Source organism: Kogia breviceps, chromosome 12, assembly GCF_026419965.1.
Source record: "Kogia breviceps isolate mKogBre1 chromosome 12, mKogBre1 haplotype 1, whole genome shotgun sequence".
In the NCBI taxonomy this organism is placed as follows: Eukaryota; Metazoa; Chordata; class Mammalia; order Artiodactyla; family Physeteridae; genus Kogia; species Kogia breviceps.
Window position 1 is genome coordinate 44258285 of NC_081321.1, and position 15279 is coordinate 44273563.

The following is a 15279-nucleotide window of genomic DNA, read 5'->3' on the forward strand; positions in this document are numbered from 1 at the left end:
GGCTGGGTCGGTGAGCCATGGCCACTGGGCCTGCGTGTCTGGAGCCTGTGCTCCGCAATGGGAGAGGCCACAACAGTGAGAGGCCTGCATACCGCAAAAAAAAAAAAACAAACCAAAAAAAACCAAAACAGTTTTCCATTGTTTTTCTATTCCTGATTTCATTTATTTCTGCTCTGATCTTCGTTATCTCCTTCTTTCTGCTAACTTTGGGCTTAATTTGTCCTTTTTCCAGTTCGTTGAGGTTGTTTATTTGAGATCTTTTTTTTTTCTTCTTAATGTAGGCAGTTATCACTCTAAAATTCCCTCTGTGCTCCATTTTTGCTGCATGCCATAAGTTTTGGTATGTTGTGTGTCCATTTTTGTTTGTTTGAAGATATTTTTTGATTTTATCTTTGACCCATTGGTTGTTCAGGAATGTGTTAATTTCCACATATTCGTGAATTTTCCAGTTTTCCTTCTGTTACTGATTTCTAGTTTATATCATTTCGGTCAGAAAAGATACTTGGTATGGTTATAGTATTTTAAAATTTACTGAGACTTGTTTTGTTACCTAATGCGCTCTATCCTGGAGAATGTTCCAGGTGCACTTGAAAAGAAGGTGTGTTATGTTGTTTTTATTTGTTTTTATTTTTTATTATTATTATTTTTTTTGCAGTACACAGGCCTCTCACTGTTGTGGCCTCTCCTGCTGCGGAGCACAGGCTCCGGACGCGCAGGCTCAGAGGCCATGGCTCACGGGCCCAGCCGCTCCATGCATGTGGGATCCTCCCGGACCGGGGCACGAACCCGTGTCCCCTGCATCGGCAGACAGACTGTCAACCACTGCGCCACCAGGGAAACCCCTGTTATGTTGTTTTTAGATGGAAGGTGCTTTATATGTCTGTTAGGTCCATTTGATGTAAAGTATAGTTTGAGTCCATTGTTTCTGTATTGATTTTCTGTCTGGGTGATCCATTCATCATTGAAAGTGGGGTATCGAAATCCTCTGCTATTACTGTATTGTCTGTTTCTCCCATCAGATCTGTTAATATTTGCTCAATATTTTAGGTGCTCTGCTGTTGGGTATATACACATTTACAACTGTTAGATCTCCTTGATGAATTGACCCTTTCTTATCATTATATAATGACTTTCTTTGTCTCTTGTTACAGTTTTCGACTTAAAGTTCTTTTTTCTGATATAAGTATAGTTATCCTTGCTTTCTTTTGGTTTCCATTTGTGTGGAATATCTTTTTCCAACCCTTCACTTTGTTCTTATGTGTGTCCTTGTAGTAAATGAGTCTTCTGCAAACAGCATAAACGTTAGACCTTGTTTTTTATTCATTCAGCCACTCTGTGCCTTTTGATTGGAGAATTTAATCCATTTACATTTAAAGTAATTATAACTAGGTAAGGACTTATTATTGCCATCTTGTTAATTGTTTTCTGGCTGTCTTGTAGTTCTTTTCTTCCTTTCTTCCCCTCTTACTGTCTTGCTTTATGAATTGATGATTTCTGATAGTGGTATACTTTGATTCCCTTCTCTTTATCTTATGTGTATCTGTTATAGGTTTTTGTTTTGTGATTACCCTCAGGCTTACTTGAAACATCTTATAGATGTAACAGTCTATTTTAAGCTGATAACAACTTAACTTTGATTGCATACAAAATCTACCCTTTTACCCCCACCCCCATTTTATGTTTTTCATGTCACAATTTACGTCTTTTTATATTGTGTATCCATTAACAGATTATTGTAGCTATAACTATTTTAATACTTTTGTCCTTTAACCTTTATACTAGAGTTAAGCGGTTAACACCACCACATTACAGTACTAGAGTATTCTGAATCTGACTATATGTTTACCTTTACCAGTATGTTGTATATTTTCGTATTATGTTATCATGTTACTAGTTAACATCCTTTCTTTTCAGATTGAAGAACTCTTCAGCATTTCTTGTTAAGGCAGGTCAAGCAGTGGTGAACTCTCTCAGCTTTTGTTAGGGAAGGTCTTTATCTTACCTTCACTTCTGTTGGGTAAAGTATTCTTGTTTTGCATTTTTTTTCTTTCAGTATTTTGAATATATCATCCCATTCTCTCCTGGCTTGCAGGATTTCTGCTGAGAAATCTGCTCATAGCCTTATGGAGGCTCTGTTGTATGAGAGACATTTTTTTTTTCTGACTTTTTTTTTTTCTGCTGTATGTGGGCCTCTCACTGTTGTGGCTTCTCCCATTGCGGAGCACAGGCTCAGCAGCCACGGCTCACGGGCCCAGCCGCTCCACGGCACGTGGGACCCTCCCGGACCAGGGCACGAACCCGTGTCCCCTGCATCGGCAGGCGGACTCTCAACCACTGCGCCACCAGGGAAGCCCTCTAACTGACTTTTAAATTCTCTCTTTGTCTTTGATTTTAGATGGTTTTACTATAATGCATCTTGGAGAAGGTCATTTTGGATTGAAACTTTGGAGTGAGCTATTAGCTTAATGAACTTGGATGTCCACATCTCTCCCCACATTTGGGAAGTTTTCAGCTGTTATTTCTTTGAATAAGCTTTCTACCCCTTTCTTTCTCTCTTCTTCTGCAACTCCAGTAGTACGTAGATTGTTTCTGTTATTATGCCCCATAAGTCCCATAGGCTTTCTTCATTCCCTTTCATTCTGCTTTTTGTTTGTTTGCTTGTTTTTTTGTTTTCCTTCTGGCTGGATAAATTCAAATGATCTCTCTTCAGGCTCACTGATTCTTTCTTCTGCTTGCTCTAGTCCATAGTACTTTTAAGTTGCCCAATCCAACTAGTGTTTTTTTGTTTTTTTTTTTAGCTTTTATCTTACATAACTTCTTAGTGGCATTGCTGGAGTTGACTATTCCCCATTTATTTTTTTTGCCCCCATTTCTTGAAACTCTGTCTTTTGTTGCCTCCAGTAACACAACCTTCTTGGGTCTTGCCCTTTTGCCCTCCTCTTTTGATCTCCTTGTCAGTTACCCTACTCAATTTCTGAGTGTTTATATTTCTTCAGGCTTTCTTGCCTTCTTTCTAAATATACTTTATTCCTAGATTTCACTTACTACTATGCTAACAGATTTACAGATAATTGCTAGACCAGACTTCTCCTCTGTGTATCCAACTGCTTAATTGATATTTTTTTCCTAGAAATCTCACAGGTTATTAAAATTAACATATTCAAAAATGTAATGATTGCTTTGCAGTCCTCAAATTGGCTCTCCCCTCCACCTCTACAGCATTAGTGAATGATACCATCATCCATCCAGTTACTCAAGGTAGACAGTATACTTTCCTGCATCTAATTTATAAGCAAGTCCTTTGATTCTACCTATAAACTACATCTCATATCTTTCCATTTCTCTCCATCTTTACAGCCATCTCTCCAATTATAGACTATATTGTCTCTTGTTTGGACTATTACAGTGGCCTCCTAATTGAGCTTGCCATTTCACCCCCTGCCTCGTTCTTATTTATTCTTCCCATAGTAGCCAGGATAATATTTTCAACACATAGATCAGATCTTATAACTTCTCTCTCACATAAAATTATTCACTGACTGTCTATTGTGTTGAATGAAAGCCAAGTACTTTAACACAGTCTGGAAGGTTCTGCCTACCCCTCCATCCTTCATTACACTCCAGCTTCACTGGCCTTCTGTTTCTTTCAGATTCAGTTGAAAATCTCACTTTGTGTCTTTTGCCCATTTCTCTTTCTGTAATGATCTTTCATTTCATTCTCTGGATGGCTAATTTCTGCTCATCCTTGAAGTCTTACTTAAATGTCACCTTTCTGACTATACTATACAGTAGGTCACAGCCTTCTGTTCTTTTTTTTCCCTAGCCCATTTATCACACTGGGTAATTGTACAATTACTTTGTGATTATTTGATTAATGGCTATATCTCTACTAAACGCTGAATTCTGTTAGGACCAAGACCATCTCTAGTCTTTGTCTTAGAACATTTTTAGCTTGGCATTTTGTCCTTGCTATCAGACATAGTGCCTGGTACTCTAAATCGGGCATTAAGTATTTATTGAATGAATGGATCTGAGCTCCTTTCATATTTCAGGCACCATAAGAGCTTTATATGTATTTATTTTAATCCCCACACTAATCCAATTACATAGATGCTGTTACTGTCTGCATTTTGCAGGTAAGGTTAAGCAACTTACCCAAAGTCACAGGCTAGTACATGGCAACGCTAGAATTAAACTATAGTCTTTGATTTTTGAGCCCTTGTGTTTTAACCCCTTTCTGCTAGTTAATGGGCTCTATAGTCAAGAAATATACTTTTGAAAAAACATTTAGTAAACATTGATTCATTGCCTACTCAATTGCTAAATGAATAGTGAATAACTGAGTGCTTATATCAAAATTGAATCTGATTTTTCCTCATTTGTGAAATAAAGGTCTTATATTATAAATGAAAATGATTTTCTATGTTGTCCCAAATTGAATTATTAGTAAATCATTATTTTACAATTACAGGATTTGTAAACTGGTAGGGCCAGGCACACTAACATTTTACCCTGGCCTCCATTTCAACTACCAAAGGAAATACTTGCCTAGCCCTTAAAGACTGCTGGGGTTTGCGGGTTTCAGTTTGAAGCATCCTTCCTCCACTCCAGTTGAGAAATAAGAAGAAAGTTTGACAAATGGAAATTAAAACAACAACTTCATTACTGATAACACTAATATTCAAGAAGGTAGCTTGTTATCTGTGGGCCAGTGGATTTTCTAATACTGCCAGAATTAGACAGATTTCTCCACCTAGGTGCAAGCAGTGATCAAAACCAAACCAAACAGAGACTACAGACTTCCCCTGTGGGGCAAGCCCTGTGAAACCTCACCAATGTGTAAGGTAAGCAAAGCTGAGTGTGTGCTCCCTTCAGGCAGCTGAACCCCCAGAGTGAAAGAGGACAGAGCTGTGCTGCTGCTTCTAGAGCTGCCTGCACAGCAGGAGCGATATGCTGATGTCTGTCCATCTACACTGAAGGGAGCAGTGGAGTAGGCAGTAAGTGTTTTCTCCAGGGAAGATGATGATCAGATTCCTCAGTTTAGTTCCATTTTCACAGACCAGTACTTAAATCTAATAGATTTTTTGATGATTGTGGTAAAATGATAAGCTAAGTTTCTTTACCTGTTTTTTTTGTCTTTTTCTTTTTGACCACACTGAGTGTCCTGTGGGATCCTAGTTCCCTGACCAGGGATGGAACTTATGCCCCCTCCAGTGGAAGCTCAGAGTCTTAACCACTGGACCACCAGGGAAGTCCCTCTTTACCTGTTTTCTGGTGTCATTTTAGACTGTTGATTTGAACACATTTTAGAAATTGATCTCTTAAAAAAATAATTGGAGCTAATTGTTGACCTTGCTTATAGTTTGTGAAAGCCATTGCTGTTCCTGTGTTTAGAGAAACAGCAATGGAAAAGATGTGGACTTGGGAACCAGATGATCCTCAGTCAAAAATAAGATTCTACTACTTATTAATTATGTAAACTTGGGAAAGAAAGAACTCCTCTGAACCTTAGTTTCCATATCAATAAAAATGAAAACAGAGGGAATTCCCTGGCAGTCAGTCCAGTGGCACTTTCACTGCCATTGGCCTGAGTTTGATCCCTGGTCGGGGCACTAAGATCCCACAAGCCGCGCAGTGTGGGCAAAAAAAAAGGAGAGAGAAAAGAAAAGAAAATGGGGGCTTCCCTGGTGGCACAGTGGTTGAGAGTCCGCTTGCTGATGCAAGGGACACGGGTTCGTGCCCCGGTCCGGGAAGATACCACATGCCGCGGAGCGGCTGGGTCCCTGAGCCATGGCCGCTGAGCCTGCGTGTCCGGAGCCTGTGCTCCGCAACGGGAGAGCCCACAACAGTGAGAGGCACGTGTACCACCAAAAAAAATGGAAATTATACCTATCTCACTATCTCATTATCATTTTTTTAAAACAAACCTCCACCTTCCAAATTTCTAAATTTCTCTTCTGTCTCTTTTATTTTAATTTTAAAATTTTTGGCTGCATTGGGTCTTTGTTGCTGCATGCAGGCTTTCTCTAGTTGCGGCAAGTGGGGGCTACTCTTCGTTGTGGTGTGTGGGCTTCTCATTGCGGTGGCTGCTCTTGTTGTGGATCACGGGGTCTAGGTGCGTGAGCTTAGTAGTTGTGACTTGCCGGCTCTAGAGTGCAGGCTCAGTAGTTGTGGCACACAGGCTCAGTTGCTTCACGGAATGTGGGATCTTCCTGGATCAGGGCTTGAACCCGTGTCCCCTGCATTGGCAGGTGGATTCTTAACCACTGAGCCACTGGAGAAGCCCTCATTATCTTCTTTGTAAAGATTATATTAGATAACAAAATCCTATGGGGCCTGGAATATGGTAAATAGCCAACATTTGTTATTTTCCCTTCCCTTTGCCTGAGAAAAAGATAATAAAATAAAAGGTCAGTTGACTATTGAGATTAACATCAATAGTCACTAGAGAAGCTACGTTGTTACTAGGAAGTTTTGTTTTGATTTTATGTTTTTATGTCATTGTTCTGTTTTTGCATTCCATCTTGTGCCTTTTGAAGGCTAACCTTTTCTCTCATTTTGCATTTCTTCATAGCATCTCCACATGCTACATATTAGATACAATAAATAATTGTTCAGTTACAGATTCTTTTTTCTATTCTCCAAATAGTACCTACTTAATAAATTTTTCTTCAAAAACAAACTTTTTATTGACATATAGTTGACTTGTAATGTGTTAGTTTCAGGTGTACAGCACAGTGATTCAGTTATACATATATATATATTCTTTTCCATGATACTGAATATAGTTCTCTGTGCTATACAGTAGGTCCTTATTGTTTTATATATAGTAGTGTGATTTATTTTATATATAGTAGCATGTATATGTTAATCACAGACTCCTAATTTATCCCTCCCCCACCCCCTTTCCCCTTTGATAACCATAAGTTTGTTTTCTATGTCTCTGAGTCCATTTCTGTTTTGTAAATAAGTTCATTTGTATCATCTTTTTAGATTCCACATATCAGTGATATATAATATTTGTCTTTCTCTGTCTGGTTTACTTCACTTAGTATGATAATCCTCACGTCCATCCAGATGGTTGCAAATGGCATTGTTTCATTCTGTTTTATGGCTGAATAATATTCCATTGTACATATATATACTGAATCTTCTTTATCCATTCATGTATTGATGGACATTTAGGTTGTTTCCATGTCTTGGCTATTGTAAATAGTGCTGCTGTTAACATTGGGGTGCATATACCTTTTTTTTTTTTGTCCACGCTGAGTGGCATGCAGAATCTTAGTTCCCCAACAAGTGATTGAACCTGTGCCCCCTGCATTGGGAGTGTGGAGTCTTAACCATTGGACTGCCAGGGAAGTCCCCTGTATCTTTTTTTTTTTTTTTTAATAAAATTTGCCATCTAAACCATTGTTTAAAAAATTTATTTATGGGCTTCCCTGGTGGCGCAGTGGTTGAGATTCTGCCTGCCGATTCTGTCCCCTGCCTGCAGGGGACGGTCCGGGAGGATCCCACATGCCGCGGAGCAGCTGGGCCCGTGAGCTATGGCCGCTGAGCCTGGGCGTCCGGAGCCTGTGCTCCGCAACGGGAGAGGCCACAACAGTGAGAGGCCCACGTACCACAAAAAAAATATATATATATATATTTATTTATTTATTTATTTTGGCTGTGTTGGGTCTTCGTTGCTGCGTGCGGGCTTTCTCTAGTTGCAGTGAGTGGGGGCCACTCTTCATTGCGGTACGTGGGCTTCTCATTGTGGTTGCTTCTTTTGTTGCGGAGCACAGGCTCTAGGAGTGCTGGCTTCAGTAGTTGTGGCACGTGGGCTCAGTAGTTGTGGCTTGCGGACTCTAGAGTGCAGGCTCAGTAGTTGTGGCACACGGGCTTAGTTGCTCTGCGGCATATGGGATCTTCCTGGACCAGGGCTCAAACCTGTGTCCCCTGCATTGGCAGGCAGATTCTTAACCAGTGTGCCATCAGGGAAGACCCCCCCCCATATCATTTTGAATTAGTTTTCTCTGGATATATGCCCAGGAGTGGGATTGCTGGATCATATGGTAAGTCTAATTAAATGGTTTTTGAATGGATTAATTTTTATGCTGGTACAAACATAAGAATTTCCTTGACAAATAAATTGCAAGAAATAGGGGACTTCCCTTGTGGTCCAGTGGTTAAGACTCCATGCTCCCAGTGCAGGGGACCTGGGTTCAATCCCTGTTTGGGGAACTGAGATCCCACATACCACAACTAAGCCCACGAGCTCTAGAGCCCGCGCGCCGTAACTAGAGAGCCTGCGCACCACAAGGAAGATCCAGCACAGCCTAAATAAATAAACAAATATTTTAAATTCTTAAAAAAAACTGCAAGAAATAGGAATGGATAGGGAACTTGTCGATTAAAAGATGTGACAGACATAGCAACCAGTGACAGTATATGGACCTTACTTGGATCCTATTTCAAACAAATAAACTGGCGAATTCCCTGGAGGTCCAGTGGTTAGCACTCCATGCTTTCACTGCCAAGAGCCTGGGTTCAATCCCTGGTCAAGGAACTAAGATCCCACAAGCCGCACGGTGTGGCCAAAAAAATAAATAAATAAATCAAATAAACTGTAAAACAAAATAAAACAATTCTGACATATATAAGACAATTGGAAATTTTAACTCTATTTTATAAAATTAAGGAATTATTAATTTTTAGATGATATAGAGTTGTTTGGGTTTATATTTTTTTAAAAGAGATTTTTCAGAGCTACATGCTGAAATATTTTGTAATGAAACTATATGTTTGGTATTTGCTTTGAAATAATATGGGAGGTAAAGAAATAGGTGGAGTTACAAATGAAGCAAGTTTGTCCATGAATAATTGTTAAAGCTAAGTGGTAAATGTGTAGAGATTCATTATACTCTTCTTTTGCCTTTGTATGTTTTCCATAATTAAAAGTAAAAAAAATTATTAAACTTTGCTTCCCATCTTCTGAACCAGGACTGTCTTTTTTTTTTTTTTCTTTAATAGGTTAAGATATGAGCAACTTTAATACTACAGCCAGGCTAATTATTACTTAAGGATATCACTGAATGCAACTGTCAGGAGTAAGCCTAAGCAAAGATAGAGAAGAAGGGAAAAAATGGAGGAAGAATGGAAAAGAGTAAGAGAGAGGATGGAGACTAGAGAAAGGGAAAGAAGTGTAGGGTAGTAGAGGGTTGCCTCTAAGCTGTAAGTCTCTTATTCTCATTCTAAATTTTCTTCCAATTTCACCTCCAAAGGGTACCAGAGGTAAGTAGGAACCTGAGATTCTGCTCTGTAAGTCCTGTCAAAACTGTTTTGTGGGGCTTCCCTGGTGGCGCAGTGGTTGAGAGTCCACCTGCCGATGCAGGGGACGTGGGTTCGTGCCCCAGTCCGGGAGGATACCACATGCTGCGGAGCGGCTGGGCCCGTGAGCCATGGCCGCGGAGCCTGTGCTCCTCAATGGGAGAGGCCGCAGCAGTGAGAGGCCCGCGTACCAAAAAAAAAAAAAACTTTTGTAATAAGAAGAAAGAAAAATCGCTGTTTTGTTTTAATATATCAGCCTAAAAGAACAGGGATTTCCCCCTTTTCTATATTCTTTATGGATTAAGTATACTGTAGCTATTATGTAAATAGTATATCTTTATGTGGCTATGGGTACTGTACCTTGCAAAAATTCTTACATAACCTTCCACATTGCTATCCAGGAATTAGATAGAACTTATAGAACTTTCTCTTCCTCTTTTGGAGACCTTATCACTTTGTTTATAGTTGGCTTTTGGTATTCAGTTCTTACTTTGGCAATCAGTCCTCACCTCCACCCCTTACCTCCGACTTCTGCCCCATTCCCAATTGTAGTTTAAGACCATGAGTTTGATAAACTGGGTTAACACTTTGCCAAGGACTAGTTCTGTTCAGATCACTGTATTTTTTGAGATTCAGAGTATGTTAGGAACTATGAGAGCATGGGTCCAGGAGTCAGGCTGTATGGACTCAAGTGTTTTAACATTCTATCCTAGTTTTAAAATATTAGTATGTCAGACATTGAAACTTTTTTGTTTGTTTTTAAATAGATAATAGATGTATGGACTTGGTATAAAATATAAAAGGTTCAAAAAGTCTGTTTTCACCCCATCTTTCAAGTACTTAGTTTGTCTTTTTAGTGGCCAACATTATTAACTGTTTCTTGTGAATCTTTCTGTACGTATTTCTATGTATATTATATCAAACTTTGAAAAATTATATCCGCAGTTCTTTGCGACTTGTAAAAAGCAGACCAGAGGGACTTCCCTGGCGGTCCAGTGGTTAAGACTCCATGCTTCCAATGGAGGGGATGTGGGTTCGATCCCTGGTTGGGGAACTAAGATCCCACATGCCCTGTGGCATGGCCAAAAAAAGGCAGGCTAGAATAAGGATTAAACTTTAATATACCTAACTTAATGCTAGGTGGTTGCATATATACATTTTATTTTGATCTGAAAATAGACTAGGCGTGTATACCTTCCATATTCTTTGGTTAGGTTACTTTCTTCAGGTGTGTGGTATTGCCAGTGTTTACTGTTTGGTGAATCAAAAATATTTTTATAATGATCACAGGAGCAGAATCTTTTCATGACTTTGAGATTTTAGGCCTTGATAAAACCAGATCCCTAATCTACCAATCTGGGAATTCTTTGTATAGGTAGTATAAGGGTGAAGAATAGGAGTGCTGGTGGCTCCTGACTTCCTATGGGTTTGTGATCTCTATTTCTGACCACAATAAAATTGTGTCAGATCATGAAAATAGGGTAAATGACAAGGTAGGGCAAAATAAACTATAGGCAGGCATTATCTTTTCCTATATATTTTCTCTATCTGAGGCAACTTTATTGTGGAAGAGAGCCACATATACTTCTCTGCAAGCTCTGAAGCTCCAATGATGTCGTTATTCTTTTTCACTCTGCAACTCCTTCTCAGGCCATACAATAGTGGAGGGGTTGTGTAATGCAGAGCAGCACTCCATGGGGGCTCACTTGTATCCTACCCATGTTCTCCCCAAGCAGTTGGTTGTCATGTTCAGACTTAAGCTACTTAACCTTCAAAGATCCTTTTTCTGTCCTGAGAATTAATTAAACTTTTTGCTTTATGGTTCCTGGTACATATGAGATATTGCCACACTGACAATGTACCCACAGACTGGTGGCATAGTTGGCTCTTGCTCTAGTAAGTCTGTGTAAGCACCAGTCTTATGTAGATTTTCCTCTAATTTATTTGGTTCACAATTCAAATGCCTTTGTTCCTTAAATGTTCTACTTTGACCAGACATTACCTATTGCCAGGGAACTTAAAACTGTTTTCTTTCCAGAATGGAGAGAAAGGATGTAGGATCATGTAAAGGACTGCTTTACATGTTTACTCAGCTGGTTGCCTTGGTTTGGATACTGTCAGTATTAGGGTTTCCATTACTTGGTTCTGCTTAACAAAAAGTAACGCGACATAACAGAGGGGATGTTGAAATAAAATTGAACCTCAGTTTCTAAGTTTTAGAAAGGAAATAACACATCACCTGCTCTACTTCACAAAGTTGTCTGGAAGATGAGATGAAATCATAAAGTTAAATCAACAGTTTAACTTAAGATACTGTTAAATTGTTAGACGAAAAGAATTCTGCATCAAACTGTGCCTTGAGGATTTTTGCCCAGTGAGGAGGTTCTTTATTCAATCTTAAAGAAAGCAGAGTTTCTCAAGAGTTTCTGGTACATATCCTCTTGCACCTGAATCTTTAAGGTAGAATGGTTTGTTCATCGTTTAGGGTCCTAAAAGGAAACAGAGTAATTTGAGAAAGATGTAATAAAGGGACTATTTACAAAGGGACTTAGGGAAACCAGTGAGAGGGAGTAGAGTACGCTATGGCCAGCAGTTACAGAGCCTACGTACTCTATATCTAAAAGGGCAAAGAACTGAGAGAGATTACCAGAATCTAAGAGTGTATGGAGAGAACTATGGGCTTCGGAAGTGGTATGCAGCCAAATCACGGTATTCTGGCAGGGAAAGGAGCTAGGAAAGGAAATACTCTGGTCTCATTCTCCTCCTGCCCTTTGATATCCTACGGTATACATCTGGTTAGCCAAACCCAACTGGAAGCCAGAGGGAAAAGGGAGCCTGTTCATACACTCTATATGGTCAGCTTCCAAGGCATAAAGCAAGGTGGACAAGAGTGGCAAGTGGACCTGGAAGGGTGAATGGATTCCTGAGCAATGTGTTTGGCTGTATGCTTAACTGAGGATTCTTTAGTTATTTTGACTTAGGGTTTAAAAACGTCAATTTTATACTTGAGAACTAGTTTGAGTATCACCTGGTATGAATGTAAAAACTCCCTCTGGTATTAAAGGGATGTAGAAAGCAGATTGCTACTGTAGTGGTAAGAGCCATGAAAGAGTAGCGGGGAGGAGATGAGGAGCTGAAGATGGTGTCAGGTTTACTTGAGCTAAGAGGAAGTAGTAGAAGTGCTGAGAGTCAGCTTTTAAAACCAGGTATGGGGGCTTCCCTGGTGGTCCAGGGGTTAAGACCCTGAGCTCCCACTGCAGGGGGCCCCGGTTCGATCCTGGTCAGGGAACTAAGATCCTGCATGCCACACCGCGTGGCCTAAATAAATAAATAAAATAAAACCAGGTATGGTGGGCAGATCTGTGGTGTGGGTTCTCTGGCTCAGGTGCTCGTGTTCCAGAGATACCTTTCTGTTTTTGTTTTGTTTTTAATGTTATATTTTTTTTCAGGGAGGGGGATTACAGAAAATATCCCTTTCTTGCTTTGATACGATTTAATGTCTAGTTCATATTTCCACTTGAATTTCAATAAAGTATATTAATCTTAGGAATTTTCTATCTGGAAATGAAGTAGGGTGATGCCAACCTAGGCTGAATCCTGTGCTAGGGCATACTAGCCTGTGATAGCCGAACATCTCAAGAAGTTTTCCGTGGTTGGAATGTCCTCTTCTCGCTACCCATCTCTATCAAATTTTTATAACAGCTTTATTGAGATATAATTCACATACTGTACAAGTCACCCATTTAAAGTGTACAGTTCAGTGCCTTTTGTATAGTCACAGAGTCCTGCATCCATTACCATACTTTTAGGACATTTTCATTACCCACCCCCCAAAGAAACTCTGCCCACTTAGCTATCACTTCCCAGTTCTTTCATTATCCCCCTCTCCCAGCCATAGGTAATCACTAATCTACTTCCTGTTTCTAAAGATTTGCCTATTATACACATTTCATATAAATGGAATCATGTAATCAGTGGTCCTTGGTGACTGCCTTCTTTCACTTTGCATATTTTCAAGGTTCATATTTATAGCATGTATCTGTACTTCTTTCTTTCTTATGACTGAATAATAGGCTCCTGTGTGGATATACCACATTTTATGTATCCATTTATCAGTCGATAGACATTTGTGTTGTTTCCACTTTGGGCTGTTATAATGCTGCTGTGAAATTCGTGTACAGGTTTTGTGCAGACTTATGTTTTCAGTTCTCTTGGGTGCATACCTAGGAGTGGAATTGCTGAGTCATGTGATAACTCTGTGTTTAACCATTTTAGGAGCTGCCAAACTGTCTTCCAAAGCAGCTGCATCATTTTACATTCCCACCAATAGTGTACAAGGGTTCCAGTTTCTTCACAGCCTCACCAACACTTGTTCTTTTTTATTATAGCCATCAAAGTTACTTTTGATTAAAGTCATAGTCTTTTTATTACAGCCATCCTAGTGGATATGAAGTGGTATCTCATTAAGATTTTAAAAATAAATTTATTTATTTTTGGCTACATTGGGTCTTCCTTGCTGTGCACGGGCTTTCTCTAGTTGCAGCGAGTGGGGGCTACTCTTCCTTGAGGTGTGTGTGCTTCACATTGCGGTGGCTTCTCTTTGTTGAGGAGCATGGGCTCTGGTCGTGTGGGCTTCAGTAGTTGTGGCATGCGGACTCAGTAGTTGTGGCTCGCTGGCTCTAGAGCACAGGCTCAGTAGTTATGGCTCATGGGCTTAGTTGCTCCACAGCATGTGGGACCTTCCTGGACCAGGGATTGAATCCATGTCCCCTGCATTGGCAGACAGATTCTTAACCACTGCACCACTAGGTAAGTCCCTCTCCTTACGATTTTGATTTGCATTTCCCTATGGCTCCCTATTAAAGGTTTAATATCCTACTCATCCTTCAAGGTACAACCCAAACATCTTATTTGAGAAACTTTTCCCTCAGGAATTGTTTCTTCTTTCATGTTCTTATACCATTTTGCTTGGATCCCCATTAGCACACGTATTTTGTTCTGTTAGTTATCTAGATTGTATGCTCTGGTTTGTGAATTACTTAATGGCTTCTTGTGAGTGTGGTTTAAATTTATTATGAAATATTTCACTTATACTCTTACTCATCTGTGAGTCCCCACTGCATCAAGCAGGGCTTGGACATATTTGCATTCAGATATTTATTGAATGATTCAAATAATGCAAAGGTTCTTATGAGTGAATATTAGGAGGTCTGTTACTTTGCAGGGAAAGTGGACTTTCTCTTATTAGGAGACATTATGACAGAACTCAGAAAATAATGTATTTTTAGACAAAAATGTTCAGATGTGTTATATGTCCCAGAGACCACTGGCTTTAGGAACTTGTCTTGTGGATCATCAATATCCAGGTTATAATAGGAATTTTGATGTCAGGCCACTGGACTGTGTATCTGTGAGACTTTCTTAGGCGTTTATTAAGATGATACACAATTAGCAAGTCCCCTAAGTTTATTTTACTCCTTTTAGCAAATATCCATGCTTATACTCTATGCCAGGAACTTCACTGGGCACTAGACATGGGATGGAGTTTTCTCCTGCTCTGGTGACAATAAGAGTTAAGGGCTCAGGATGGGGATAACTTTGATAGCAAATGAATGGATACAGGGTTTGTGAATTTTATTAAACTAGGCAAAATGAACACTTGATCAGAGAACCTTATTTTCAGAATAAAGACAGTGTTTCAGTTACATTAGTTTTTAATTAGCAAGTAGCTCATCTGACTGGATCATTCTTTTAAAGATCTGATAAAAACTTAGTGATTGGGAAGTAGGCCTTGTATCACTTCTACCATTATGATCTCTTGCAAGAGAGCAAAAGGAAGAACACTCTCCTGTCTCCTAGTTTCCTGTAACTCAGCAAGACAGGAAACATAAAGTTCCTTGCTACAGGAAGAGGGGGGTTTGATTTTTCTTTTTCTGGATGAAGATGAAGGAGTTATATATTCCTCTA

At 39.6% G+C, this 15279-nt stretch overlaps 1 protein-coding gene across 15 annotated transcripts in view; it reads left to right on the forward strand.

The window, feature by feature from the left end:
- The window catches only part of RBMS2 (RNA binding motif single stranded interacting protein 2), a 106317-nt gene that overhangs the window by 49926 nt on the left and 41112 nt on the right, over positions 1-15279 (forward strand). The gene's annotated exons all lie outside the window — the stretch shown is intronic.